Source organism: Zootermopsis nevadensis, unplaced genomic scaffold (genome assembly GCF_977971745.1).
Source record: "Zootermopsis nevadensis isolate Lab colony 2312 unplaced genomic scaffold, Znev_1.0 Znev_ptg000011l, whole genome shotgun sequence".
Classification (NCBI taxonomy): Eukaryota; Metazoa; Arthropoda; class Insecta; order Blattodea; family Termopsidae; genus Zootermopsis; species Zootermopsis nevadensis.
Genome location: NW_028259143.1, coordinates 6,457,833 through 6,470,650, shown reverse-complemented (window position 1 = coordinate 6,470,650; position 12,818 = coordinate 6,457,833). Strand labels below are relative to the sequence as shown.

The following is a 12,818-nucleotide window of genomic DNA, read 5'->3' as shown; positions in this document are numbered from 1 at the left end:
GAATTGGCAGGTAATGGTTAGTTATAGATCTAGTGGAGTATCAATAATAAATCCTACATTCAACGCAACCACGCCATGATTGTAAGAACCTATACACGGAACAGACAAGAAAATTAAGTCTGCAGCCCTAACAGACGAGGAAAGTGAGTTTAAATTAATACAATACCAAGGAAAGCAAGTCAGACACACATAACAAACGAAATTCACTGTAGATACAGAAAACAGACAGAAAGTGAGCACATATAGAAACCACAAACAAGGAAAAGCCATCCTGAAGCACTAACACCACTCTTAACCCTTTGAAGCCCAATGGTAACTGTACGTACCACCTGCTTCAACAATCGATAGCTCTTCAATTTGTATTTATGGGTTTCGTATGTGAACAGCGACTATTCCCTTAAACACCATAAACCAGTTAATCGTTGCAATGGTAAAGTGTGGTGCTTTCTTTGCGGTACGAACTGAATTCTTAAACATTATTTAGACGAACTTACTCCTTCCACTTTCTCTTCTATCTCTCTCTCTTTCGGGTTCAAAGAGTTAATGGATGCTATGGATGATGAGGTGGTGAGTAAAAATATACAAGCTTGAGGAGAAATCTGTCGCCCATTCGATTTAGGTATAACGTGATGCAAACACCAAAGCCACTGCAGCTGACGCCCCAGACTCTGTCCCGATGTACTCAAAACTTGTTTCTAGAATCTACATTTACGAAGTATCCGGTTAAACCCACGAAAAGGAGTTTTCTTACTCGCGTTAATGTTCACAGGAATGGACATCGGACTTCATCCCCAATCAGTTAAATTAAAACCAAACTTCGAAGATCCGATTTCTACACAGACGCATATATAACAATGTATTTTTCTAACTTTTTCACGAATCTGTTGAATACATTTAACCAAATGCGTGCTACATGCCCGTCCCATTCTTTTTGATTCATAAACCATAAAATATTTGTGAAGGGTACAAATTATGGCATTCATCACTGCTTGTCTCCAGTCTTTTGTTACTCAACTTCTATTAGGTCATCACTTTACTTCGAACAAGCACTGTGCTCAATTACTTGTGGGAATTGTTATCATCAAGGAAAACGAATTCATATCCCACGTTATAGCCTTTATTAAGAGCATCGTTATTACAAGAAATATGTTTCTCAGAGTAATTTCATCAATTTGTTTCACGAACTGTAGAATGTTGTGTGACAGATCAGCAGAAACCCGCAAGAAACCGCGTATATCTGAAAGGATGTGGAAAGAGGTGGTCACGACCTACTTGACTGTACTGCAAGTATCAGTCGACAAATAGATCTGTATTGTCTCTTTCTCGGACCATGCAATGACCCTCCAAGTACTTAAGTCTAATGGCTTATTATGACCAATGACGAGTAATCAAGTTGCCGCGGTATATTTAAAAAAAATACTAATCCAAAAGACATCGAAACACCCCAATAATTAAAGATTGCCTTCGTGCCTAATACTAAGAAGTGCTAACCATTTTGTCATTCAGTTCGGAGACCATTCTCCTGACACGCTATCTGAAATACGATATAAGTAAACTATGACAGAGACGATATTTCAAACTGAACTGTGTTATTTTTCAGTAGTAATGGAGGGACGTCGCTGGTGGGTAGTGAACTAGAAACGTTATCCTGGTCGAGCGAAGAACAGGTCCAACCACGTCACTTTATATGGTCTACATACAAGCATATAAAATACCAGACTATTTTTCAAAGGGTCTGAACTATGAAGGTTTCTTAGCAGGGAGTTGGCAGTTTCTCTTCGCCATTATCACCAGAAGTGAGTGGGAAGTTTCAAGTTTCAAGTACCACTTTATCCCTGGGAAATAGCTCATAGTATCAAACACCGAAAGAACGGGCGTGCCACAGCAATGGTCCGGAGAAAATCATCTGCCCTTGCCTGGAATCGAACTACGATCGCCAGCCCATAGACAATTATTTCACTCATATTTCTGGACTGTGTTGTGATTATTATTATTTTTTAAATTATTATTTTGTGACTCCTGCTTGCAAAACACATATTAAGGATCTCATAGAAGCGAAGACGTCCATTGTCCATTGCATTGCTATTATCAGGTTTCATCGATCCTGTGTTGGGGAGCTACGAGAGAGAAAAAAAGTCTACTGCAATAACTGTAATAACAGAGCAATAGTCTATCCAGAGGTGAGGAGGGGGGAAATGAAAAGCCAAATCTCCAAGTGCTTCCTGCAAAAATGGTCTTTAATTAATGACGTCACACGTGCCTCCACTGCGCTACGACTGTTGGATTTTCCCTTCTCACTGCAGTACGCGCGTCGCTTGCGAGTCGTACACACGTATTGTTCTAGCGTTCTCGGCACTTACTGCGTATTAATATCAATGAAATTGAATCAGTGCTTGTCGTGAGCCTGCAAGGACACTTTCCGTTGCCATTTTCACCAATCCGGATGTTTTGTTCTGTTATCAGGTAGGCGCTCCATGAGAGCTGCGAAATAATTGCAGTGCTGTTACAATTGGCGATGAAAACTGTTTAGGTTTGTATATCGAAGCTGAATTAGTGTTTCTATTTAATTATACCGTAAGTAGTCAATTTTATATTACCAGTTATATTAACCATTTAAAGATCAGAGGTAACTATATGTACCACCTGCTATAGCAGTAGTAAATCTGCATTTTGTATTTATGTGTTTTGAATAAGTCTCAGAATAAACAGCAAGGATTTCCTTTACTAGTTGATCTTTGTAATGGTGAACTGTTGTATTTTCTTTGCGGTACGGACTGAATTTTTTAATATTATTTAGACGAGCTTTGGCTTCAGAGGTTTAATAACTTATCACTACAGTGAACAGCGTGCGTAATTATTATAAGGGCTTCTGTGTGGAATAAATTGAATACGATATGCATTTTAAGGGGGAATGTGAACATGTGTTTTATCGTGACAGTGAACGTGATTTCAGTGTTACTGTAAAGTTTCTTGAAAATGAGCGATTTTGTTAGTTCTAATTAGGCAACAGAACGGAGAGAATCTTTTTTGCCGTCATTTAAACTCAATTTTCTATATATTTAGTATTTTAGTATGGAAGAATGTTGTTTTTTGAACGTTGGCCACTTTATGGATAACATAAACACATACGACGTTTCGGAAGCATGTTGGAATTTCCAGGTTTAGAAGGGGACATTTTAGGTAAAGCTTATATTACCTTCATTAGTGGTGACCTAACATATGCAGGACACTGCAAAACATACAGTTCAGTAACAAGACTGCGTGAAAATATCGTCAAATGTTATGATTAACATAAACCACAAGCTTAAGAACCAGCTTCGAAGGATTTCATAATTAGACTGTATTTCTGCCCTGTTGTATGCCGTTTTAACACAATGCTGATTACTAGAATCCCCATATTCGGTTTAATCGACAGCTACAAATTGCGGGCAAACCTCTTTTTGTGTGCCTGCACAATTGTTATTAAAAAGGCAGTTTTGGTTGAAAAGACAGTACAAACGGAAAATTGCCTGTGAGCTTAATTAAAGCATCATGCCATGACATTGATTTTTGATGGAGGTGAGTGGTTATTTGTCTCATAAGCCCCCTGTGCACACTGACAAGGAGGCTATCTGGGCCCCAAAATCCGTACCATGCCGGGAATCAAACACGGTCTGCTAGCTAGCCACTGTACTGACTGAGGTATTCCGCCTACCCGTTGTATGGTATAGTAATTTATATTGTGATATTTTTCTCTTAGGGAAAGTATCTAGTGTTGAACGTCTTGAATTGTCTTTGTCTGCTAAAGTGGTATGCCTTGACAATCTCTAGAGGTTTCAGACAGACGACGTAGACGGCTGTACATTACCTTCCACTGCCATTTAACTCATTATCCTGATAAAAGTTTGAAAGGAAGGAATCTCACTCAGGCTGTTGATGTAAATCGAACTGGAATGGTATTAAACAATTCTCTATCAAGTACAGAAGACATTTATTGTTACTACTGGAAGGACGTGGGAGTGTCATTTACTATTTATTTCTTGTGAATCAGTATTCGTCCCCAAAAGTTAAAGAAAACTATACAACCTCGGTAGAAATGCGAACCGGTGTCCCACGAATGCCAGACACCGTTACCGCTGAGCTAATCCAGCTCGGTGCTAACGTGAAGCAATAATACGCCAAGCCAAGAATGCCGACACGCCGTTTCCCAAGATCGGGTCACCCAACCAACAAGAAAGTTTATCATTTGCACCTCAAAGGACCTGATTTCGTAATTGTCGCTTTGGAATGAAACCGCGTAAACACGTCGAAATCTTCATCGCGGAGCGTGACCCGTAGAGCGGCGAGTCTAGCTGCGAAAAGCCTGGAGGTGAACGAAGAAGAAACGTTTTCTTGGATCGACTTGCCGCTTTTCTAGGCCAGTAGAGCTTTGATTGCATTATTGGCCGGTGGTGCTGATTTTGCCACCCGCCCGAATCAGTATTTTAGACAACGACCGCGCATAAACAAGGCCGCAAAGAATTAAAATTTGTTGGTTTCCTCCTCCTTCAATTCAACGTTTTCCTAGCTGATGGAATTTGATTATTGGAAGCCTCTATTGATATTTTCCGCCCATGGAAAACAGTATTTTTGTACGATGGCCGAACAGTACGTGGGAGATGAAGGAAACATAGTTAATTACGCTTTCTTCAGTCAATGCGACGTTTTTCTTCAGACAGCATCATATTCTTGGCCGGTCCTGTCTAATACTTTCATGCCAAGTAAAACGTTTATTGAAGCATTGCTCCGTGATGCCGCGTTCTTGCATTTCACGACGCTATGTAAAATGCGAGTACAGATGCTTCGTTTCCCTTTGCCCTCTTATGCACATGCCCTTAGCTAAAAATATCTTAATTGAGTTTAGGTTGCATATAATTGTAAAAATTAATCACTATTTTGTACATAATCTGCAATTATGAAATAAATCTGCATAACCTGCAGCAGACGATCAACTTACGCAAGTCGAGAGGTCATTCAGTCAAGATGTTGAGAACCGATTTAAGACAGCCAAGACAAGGGAAAGGCAGGCGGGCGCGGGCTCAAAAGAGGGATCAACTGTCCAATTTATTAATACATTTGTTTACATTCACCATCAACAACCATAATTTATGGTGCAGTGCGCTTCAGCTACAATGCAATCATGTCGTGATTTCAATTTAAAAAGTGTCGTAATAGTTCAGTAATTGACAGTTATAGTGAAGTCACTCTTATAAACCTATTAGGAAACATTTTAAATTGAATATTAACATAACATGAATCTGAATACAGTTGGAATGTAGCTGGAACACGTAGTGTGGGGAAGTGTAATAATTGTCGTTGAGGATGGTGAATGTACGAGGTGCGATCGGAAAGTTTCAAGACTGTGTCAATAGAGGGCGAACCGGATGTAGTACGAGCTTCTGTGAATCAGTGTGCCAGCCGGCATCATCGAATTAGCATTTGTTTCTTAGTTACGGGCGTTTTGGTAGTGCATTACACCGACCCTCCTGCGATTTCGGAATGGCGTGTGCATCAAATTTTTCCAAAGACTCGCCAAAACGGCTACGGAAACCTATGAAATGCTAAAGCAAGCATTTGGGGAGTCCGCAATGGGTCGTGCACAAACGTTTGTGTGGCATTCACGTTTTAAAAATGGCCGAACCTCTGTCGATGACGAGCGTTCTGGACGACCATCTTCGAGCACAACGCCCGAAAATGTTACGAAGATTCGGCAGGCCATTCACGAAGATCGACGTCGTACCATCAACGACTTGTGCGACATTGTTGGGATCGGCTATGGGACCTGTCAGCTGATTCTAAAGGATGAACTCCACATGCGACGCATCGCAGCCAAGTTTGTGCCAAGGCTCCTGTCTGAGGACCAGAAGCAGAATCGACTTCTCGTTTGTCAGGAGCTCAAAGATCTTGCAAGAACCGACCCCAACTTCCTTTCTAAGGTTATCACAGGTGATGAAAGCTGGGTTTACGGGTACGATCCGGAAACGAAGCAGCAATCTTCACAATGGAAGAGCCCATCGTCACCACGACCGAAGAAGGCAAGACAGGTCAAGAGCAATGTGAAGTCAATGCTGATCTGTTTCTTCGACCAGGAGGGGATCGTCCATAGGGAGTTTCTTCCTGCAGGTCAGACGGTCAATGTTGAATTTTACTGTGGGGTCCTGAGGCGGTTGCGTGAAGATGTGAGACGGAAGCGGCCGGCAAAGTGGCGCAACCACAACTGGCTGCTGCATCATGACAACGCGCCAGCGCACACCGCCCTCAAAGTTCGGCAGTTTTTGGCCTCAAACACCATGGCCGTCATCCCGCACTCTCCTTATTCGCCGTGTGACTTCTTTCTCTTCCCAAAGATGAAAATTCAACTAAAGGGAAGGAGATTTGAGACGATAGAAGAGATTCAGGCAGAATCGCAGATGGTGCTTGACAGGCTGACAAAGAAAGATTTCCAGGGATGCTTCCAGGCTTGGCAGCGGCGCTGGGATCGTTGTGTTCACTCCCAGGGGAACTACTTCGAGGGTGATGGATGAATTTAATACCTGAGATAAGTGTACGGGTTTTTATAGGCGCAGTCTGTAAACTTTCCGATCGCACCTCGTAAATAAAATATGATTTAACAGAGCAAACAAATTTCACGATGTTAATGTTCATTTCGTACATACAGTATCTTGGTATCTTGATTTTCAATTTGTGCGTGAATATTTTTAATTGTAAAATGTATACTTCTATGTGTTCATAAGCAGCCAAGCCTTGTAGGAGAATCTCAGTACTGGATTCAGGTGAGTGATCAGCTTCAAGCCCTTGAACCCCTGGGAAAAAAACTTATCTGCCCATGAACAGAAGACTGGATGGATCCGAGAGTCGGTCTCGATGTAGCGGAAAATATAAAATTCCCTGTATGTCCTGTGGTAAGAAACACGTTGTCCATTACGCAAAAAATCTTATTGCTGACTGAGCTATATCGATTCGCGTTTTCAAGTTCCATGGTCCAACTGCTTTTGGGTAGAAACATTCTTAGTTCTGGAACCACTGTTACAAACAAAGAAAGGTTTAAGAATAATCGGTCTAATGTGCAAATAAACGATTTTCAGCCGTACTGTGTTATTTTATAAGGACAGGTAGGCTGTGTTTATCAGAATGCCTGTGTGTGTGTGTGTGTGTGTGTGTCAACACCGTTTCCCCTAAAATTTCTGATCAGATCCAGGGGAATGAGACAGGCATGGCATGTAGCACGAATAAGACGAGAAATGCATCACAATTTTTTCGTGAAACCTGAAAGTACGAGGCTACTTAAGAGAAGTAATTGTGGGATGATATTAAAATGGATCTTAAAGAACTGTGGGCGTTGTGATTCACCTGTGTCAGGACAGAGTCCAGTGGCATGCAATTGTGAACACGGTAATGGACCTGGCGTTTCAAGAAAACTCTCCTCCAATGGAATTGCACAAAGAGGTACATTTATAGATAAGATATGATTGTTATTCCCACTTTCTTCCATATAAACAAGATATTTTGTGGAAGTCAGATGCATCATGTAGTCTTTTATCACTTGTTTCACACAGAAGTGTTCTTCAATACTTATTCAAGACTGTAAGTGGCTATGGGATTAAATAATACTTCCTGCGAACAAGGCCACGAGGCGTAAAAATGAGATGAACTTAGTTGTAGCTTCATGCATGTAAATAATGGAAGGGCAAGTGAGGCCATCTGTACAGTGGAACATCATGCGTAATACATGCAAATGAGCTGGAAGCTTGTATTATGTACGGGGTTCTATCTTCGATATTTTAAACGTAGGCGTCTTCCTCTGTTCGTCATAAATTTAATACACAAAATTACCAAAGTCATGTTCCACAAATGCAATACATTTTTGTTTCGGGAGGGGGGAGGTATTTAACGAACTTTCTCGTTATGTTTTAAATATTAATCTACTTTTTCTGTAGCTGTATATAAAGAATTTTTGCCAGAATGAAAACTACGCCAAGCTGTTTTATATGGAACTATGGCCTTTCCAACTCTTCGCTGACAATTATACTCCTCCAATAAGATGAGAATAGATGATAAATATTCATCTGGTGACTTGGTGCTTGTTACTGCCTGAGTATTTTAGGGAAATTACATTTCTGCAGTCCCATTCATACAGGAATTTAAAAAAAGATCTATACTTGGCAACTCCGACGAACTGTAGAATGGGCCAGTTTTATATATATTTCATTTAAGAATATATTCATACGTTTTCATTTATGAAAATTCCCTAAAATTAATATTCCCCAGATACTTTGGGAAAGGAAAAATTTAGTGCGATACACGAACGTATGATTGACTTGAAGCAATTATGATGTTGCCGGAGTATCTACGTGCTGTTAGCCGGAGTTGAATTTCTGATAGGGTTAGAGATCTCCGCCGTCGCATCCAGGCCGGCTCTGAGGTCGCCCACAATCCCAGCCAATAAGTACCAAAGGATCGATCCCAGGGATAAACCGGCCGGGTTGTGAAGCTCTATATAGTGCCAAGGTTAGGAATTCATGGAGCTATACTTATACTCCCTCATACGTCTTCATGATGTGGTGCTTAATTAAGCACAAGGGCAGTATATTTGTTTTCCGTTCTGTGCATTACCGTTACAACAGATTCTGATTATATTAAATTTGGTATGTATAAGCCGTTACCTCAGAGTTTCGCATCCCTTCCATGTTTGTAACGTCCATACAAATCTCATAAGCCTAACTTGAATGAGAGTCAATGGTGATCAGTTGAAAAATAAATATATAATTCACACACCTGCCTGTGCGTACGAACTTTACTTTAATTGATAGCTGTGCCTGCAGAAACTCCTCAATAGTGACAATTTTATGAGGCTTATATATCCAATTTTACGTCATTCCAAATATCGATAACACCAAAACATACGGTGCGTGTGAGTGATGGTAATTCGTATAATTCTGTACATATTGGGACTTGCTGGTGTAGAATATAGGCCTGCGTATATGAACGCATTTTGAAGGTTGATTCACACCATGGGGCAGGTCTCATTCATGTGTCGGACAGAGCGAGAACACATTCTGGCAGGAACATTCACATTGTCGGGCCAGGTATCGGTCAGGATATGGACACGAGCACGATGTAGTATGCACCAGAATGTCTGACAGTTCGGATGTGGAAAAGTTTATTTTGGCAGCAGTTTGTGAAGAAATTGAGAAAAATGGTACAGATGAAGAAGAGAAAGTGGATGCACGACACTTTTATCAAGATGTACGAGAATGACGTTCGTGCACTATTCAAAAGACGGGCGAAGACTCCGTGAGGTGACTCGTCACCGTGAAAACCTGAAATATCACAAGCAGAATTTTTTAAGAACTCTGCTTCAACCACCAAAGTCAAAGCTGTCTTCGGTTTTTATCCTCCCCATGGGATTTTTATATCTTGTCAAAATTACGTGACCGCGACCTGACCGTGACCCCCGCCCCATAGTGTGAACCAGCCTTCATTTTACACACACAGAGAGAGACCTACATACGTCACTGACATCACGTGACTGTGCCAACTGCGTCGTAGTAACACGCCTGCGTTATTATTTTGCAGTGCTGAACGAATACAAAAACAGGTTGGCACCAACCAAAAACAAATTTCAGCTAGGGTTACTTTCTTCTTTGTCGTTTTCTTTAAGAACCACATAAGTAGTGTGTTGGCCACTGCTATGGATTTCTCCTTCTGCCTATTGCGGCGTTCATCGGGGTATCGGCGGAGTGGTCTCGGAGAGGACATAGACCTAGAATCCCTTTATATTTGTAATCCAAACCTTAACTCAGTTTGTAGCTTCTTTAACTCGGCTAAAAGAATTATCTATAAAGAATGGAAACCAACGCCCTACTATGTAGCATTCTTTTCGTTTAGAGCAGTTTGATCTGGAGACATTACAAGGAAATTATTATCACGAGATGCACTTGAAAAATAAAAAGAACATTAAATTCTCACGATAAAATTCATACTGAAACATTAAGCTGCAAATACGGTAACTGAAAATGTCGAATACCATTACGAGACGGTATAAAGTCACATTAAATGACGTCACAGCTTCTTCTAACTACGATACTTTAATTATATGCAAAAATACTTCATTAGCCATTAATATGTTTCGATTACCTGTTCATTTACATTTTCCTTTTAACTGTGGCTCTGTAGCCCTTGATGGGCCTTGGCCTCTTCCCATATGTTTTATGGATGTATGTATACAGCGCTTCCATGGGTACTCCTCTCTAAAACTGTCTTGGTGATAAATTATGTCCGAGATTTTATGGTACGGATGGAATTCATTTTATATGCACGGTGCACTGTTTTCTGGAGTTTCAACTTCATCGACTGTATGATTATTTAACGAACGGGGGCGTTTGAAATGACCCCATTTCCCTCATCTATCGATTGTATTTTACTTTTTCAACTGTTGTTCATTACATTTGTCGTTAAATTAGTACAGGCAAAAAATTATTTATTTTAAAACGTATATTCCTGTATTCGAATAAAAAATGAGTATACTATAACATAAAGATAGCTATTGGATCCTTTGAAAATGTGTCACAGTTCAGATATTTGGGAGGGACAGAAACAAATCAAAATTTGATTCATGAGGAAATTACGAGCAGATTAAATTCGGGGAATGGTTACTACCAGAACCTTTCGCCTTTTCATCTGATGTCTGAAAAATGTAAAGATTAAACGAAACTATAATTTTGTTTTAGTTTTGTATGGGTGTGGAACTTGGTCTCTGGCACTAAGGAAGGATTGTAGACGAGGGTGTTTGAGAACAGGGTGCCGAGGAGAATATTTGTGTCCCAGAGGGGTGAAATACTAGTAGACTGACGAAAGTTGAATAATGAGGAGCTTTATAAGTTTTACTCATCGCCAAATATAATTTGACAGATCAAGTCAAGGAGGATGAGATAGGCAGGACATGTAGCCCGCATGGGAGAGAATAGGAATGCATTCAGGGTTTTGGCGGACAAACCAGAAGGAAAGAGACCACTGGGAAAACCTAGGCATAGATTGGAGTAAAATTTAGCTTTGTGAAGTAGGATGGGGGTGGTATGAACTGGATTCATCTGGCTCAGGATAGAGATCAGTGGCGGGCTCTTCTAACCACGGTAAATAACCTTTGGGCTCCATAAAATATTGGGAATTTCTTGAATGGCTGAGCGAGTGTTGGCTTCTCACAAAGGACTCGGCTCTATGTAGTAAGTACTCATCACTCCGTTGTTACATAAGCTTAATAGTCCTTTAATACTATGGAAGAAACAAATACAAGAATGACATGTCTTTCAGACAAATACGGCTTTTGGAAGAATGTTTGAAATTTTATGATGAGTTAATTATTAAAACCATTCCTTAAAAATAACCTCGTTTTTTACAATTTGGTATTCCACGCTGTAATACGGTTACGTTCAACTACTGTCGAGGATCGATTTCTATGTATCGATCTGCTGCACTTTTTTTTAGAAAAATGAAGTGAGCCACAGTGCTAGTTGGTAACAGAATTATCCACCAGAACATGACACTCTTGGATGTCATATTTGTTGGTGTGTTCAGATATACTTTGTCAAGTGTTAGGATTTTGTGTTTTCTATGCAGGAAGCTACCACGCTCCTTGCATAGAAAAATTAATATTTATGTCTAGATCCTGTCGATTCTCACGGCAGTTAAAAATTTATCTTGTGATACAAGACCAAACACAAAGTATCCTATCCTACCTAACCGAGATTGCTGGGCCGAATAGTATTCGAACCACTTAACTCAGCAACGTTGTGTAATACGCGGACTCCTTATGTTCAGAATAAATGACTCAAGTTGAAGACGAACATTATCTGCATTATGATCCATAACTAACTACTAACTATTTTAGAGTCTGTCATGTATTTGCGTTTAAAAATCTGCTGCACAAAATAATAATAAGTCTGGGACAGCTCAGTCAGTACAGGCTGCTGACTGGATGACCTGGTTTCAATACCGGGCACTGTCACATATTTGTCTCATTCTCACAGCATCTAGATAGGCCCTGGGCTTTCCCGGCCTCATATCCGATGGTTCCGGGGGATCTTTGCGCTGGTAAAGTGGCAGGGGCCGAGGTAAAGAATCCGTGGAGCTATACCACCGCTTCCTTTTCGTCATCATGGAGTGAAACTTCATTACGCACTGGGACTGCTTCATCTTTATCCAACACACAACAGGCCTATTTTTCTGGGAAGTCTGCGGTTTCTAGCGCACACTTCCACACTCCACTATCCCACAACCACCTACACGACCGTTCACTGTTTTCCGCAAAATCCCGGTGTACAATTGGACGTTAAATCTTTCTTGGTCCTAGGGCAAGAGTGGCACAAAGTCTTGCCTCCTATCAAATAATACGATTATAAAAAGTAGATACAGTACAACCCCTCTATAACGCGGTTCCGGATATAACGCGGGTACCTCATGTCCCCCATAGTACAGTACGTCCAGTACTTGTACCGATTTTTCCGATGCACTCCCGTAATAACGCGGATTTACCCCTGTCCCCCGCGACCCGCGTTATAGCGGGGTTGTACTGTATATCCAGAATTTCCAGACATGCTGAATAGCCAATAATCGTATGAAGTTAAATTTTTAACTATGTTCATAATAATAAGGCGACTTTAACCTCTTTACTGGCACGTTAAAGTTAATGCACCACAAAGAAACTAACACTGATTACGTCACTTCCGTTAAATTTGAATTCAAAAGTAACTCGTCTGGTATCACAACTTTTCTGTTTACTGCATGGTGATAATCGTGTAGAT

General features: G+C 40.6%; 2 protein-coding genes across 9 annotated transcripts in view; one reads left to right on the top strand and one right to left on the bottom strand.

The window, feature by feature from the left end:
- Positions 1-12,818, bottom strand: part of cin (Molybdenum cofactor synthesis protein cinnamon) — a 114,871-nt gene that overhangs the window by 56,914 nt on the left and 45,139 nt on the right. The gene's annotated exons all lie outside the window — the stretch shown is intronic.
- LOC110828098 (insulin receptor) overlaps positions 2,290-12,818 on the top strand; it is a 52,048-nt gene continuing 41,519 nt past the window's right edge. For 4 of the 7 annotated variants that reach the window (XM_022060441.2, XM_022060442.2, XM_087347159.1 and 1 more), the window contains exon 1: positions 2,290-2,530. The gene's annotated coding sequence lies outside the window, so the exon portion shown is untranslated. Of the gene's footprint in view, positions 2,575-12,818 lie in introns of all 7 variants that reach the window. The other 3 variants (XM_022060443.2, XM_022060445.2, XM_022060439.2) reach the window with 2 other exon arrangements.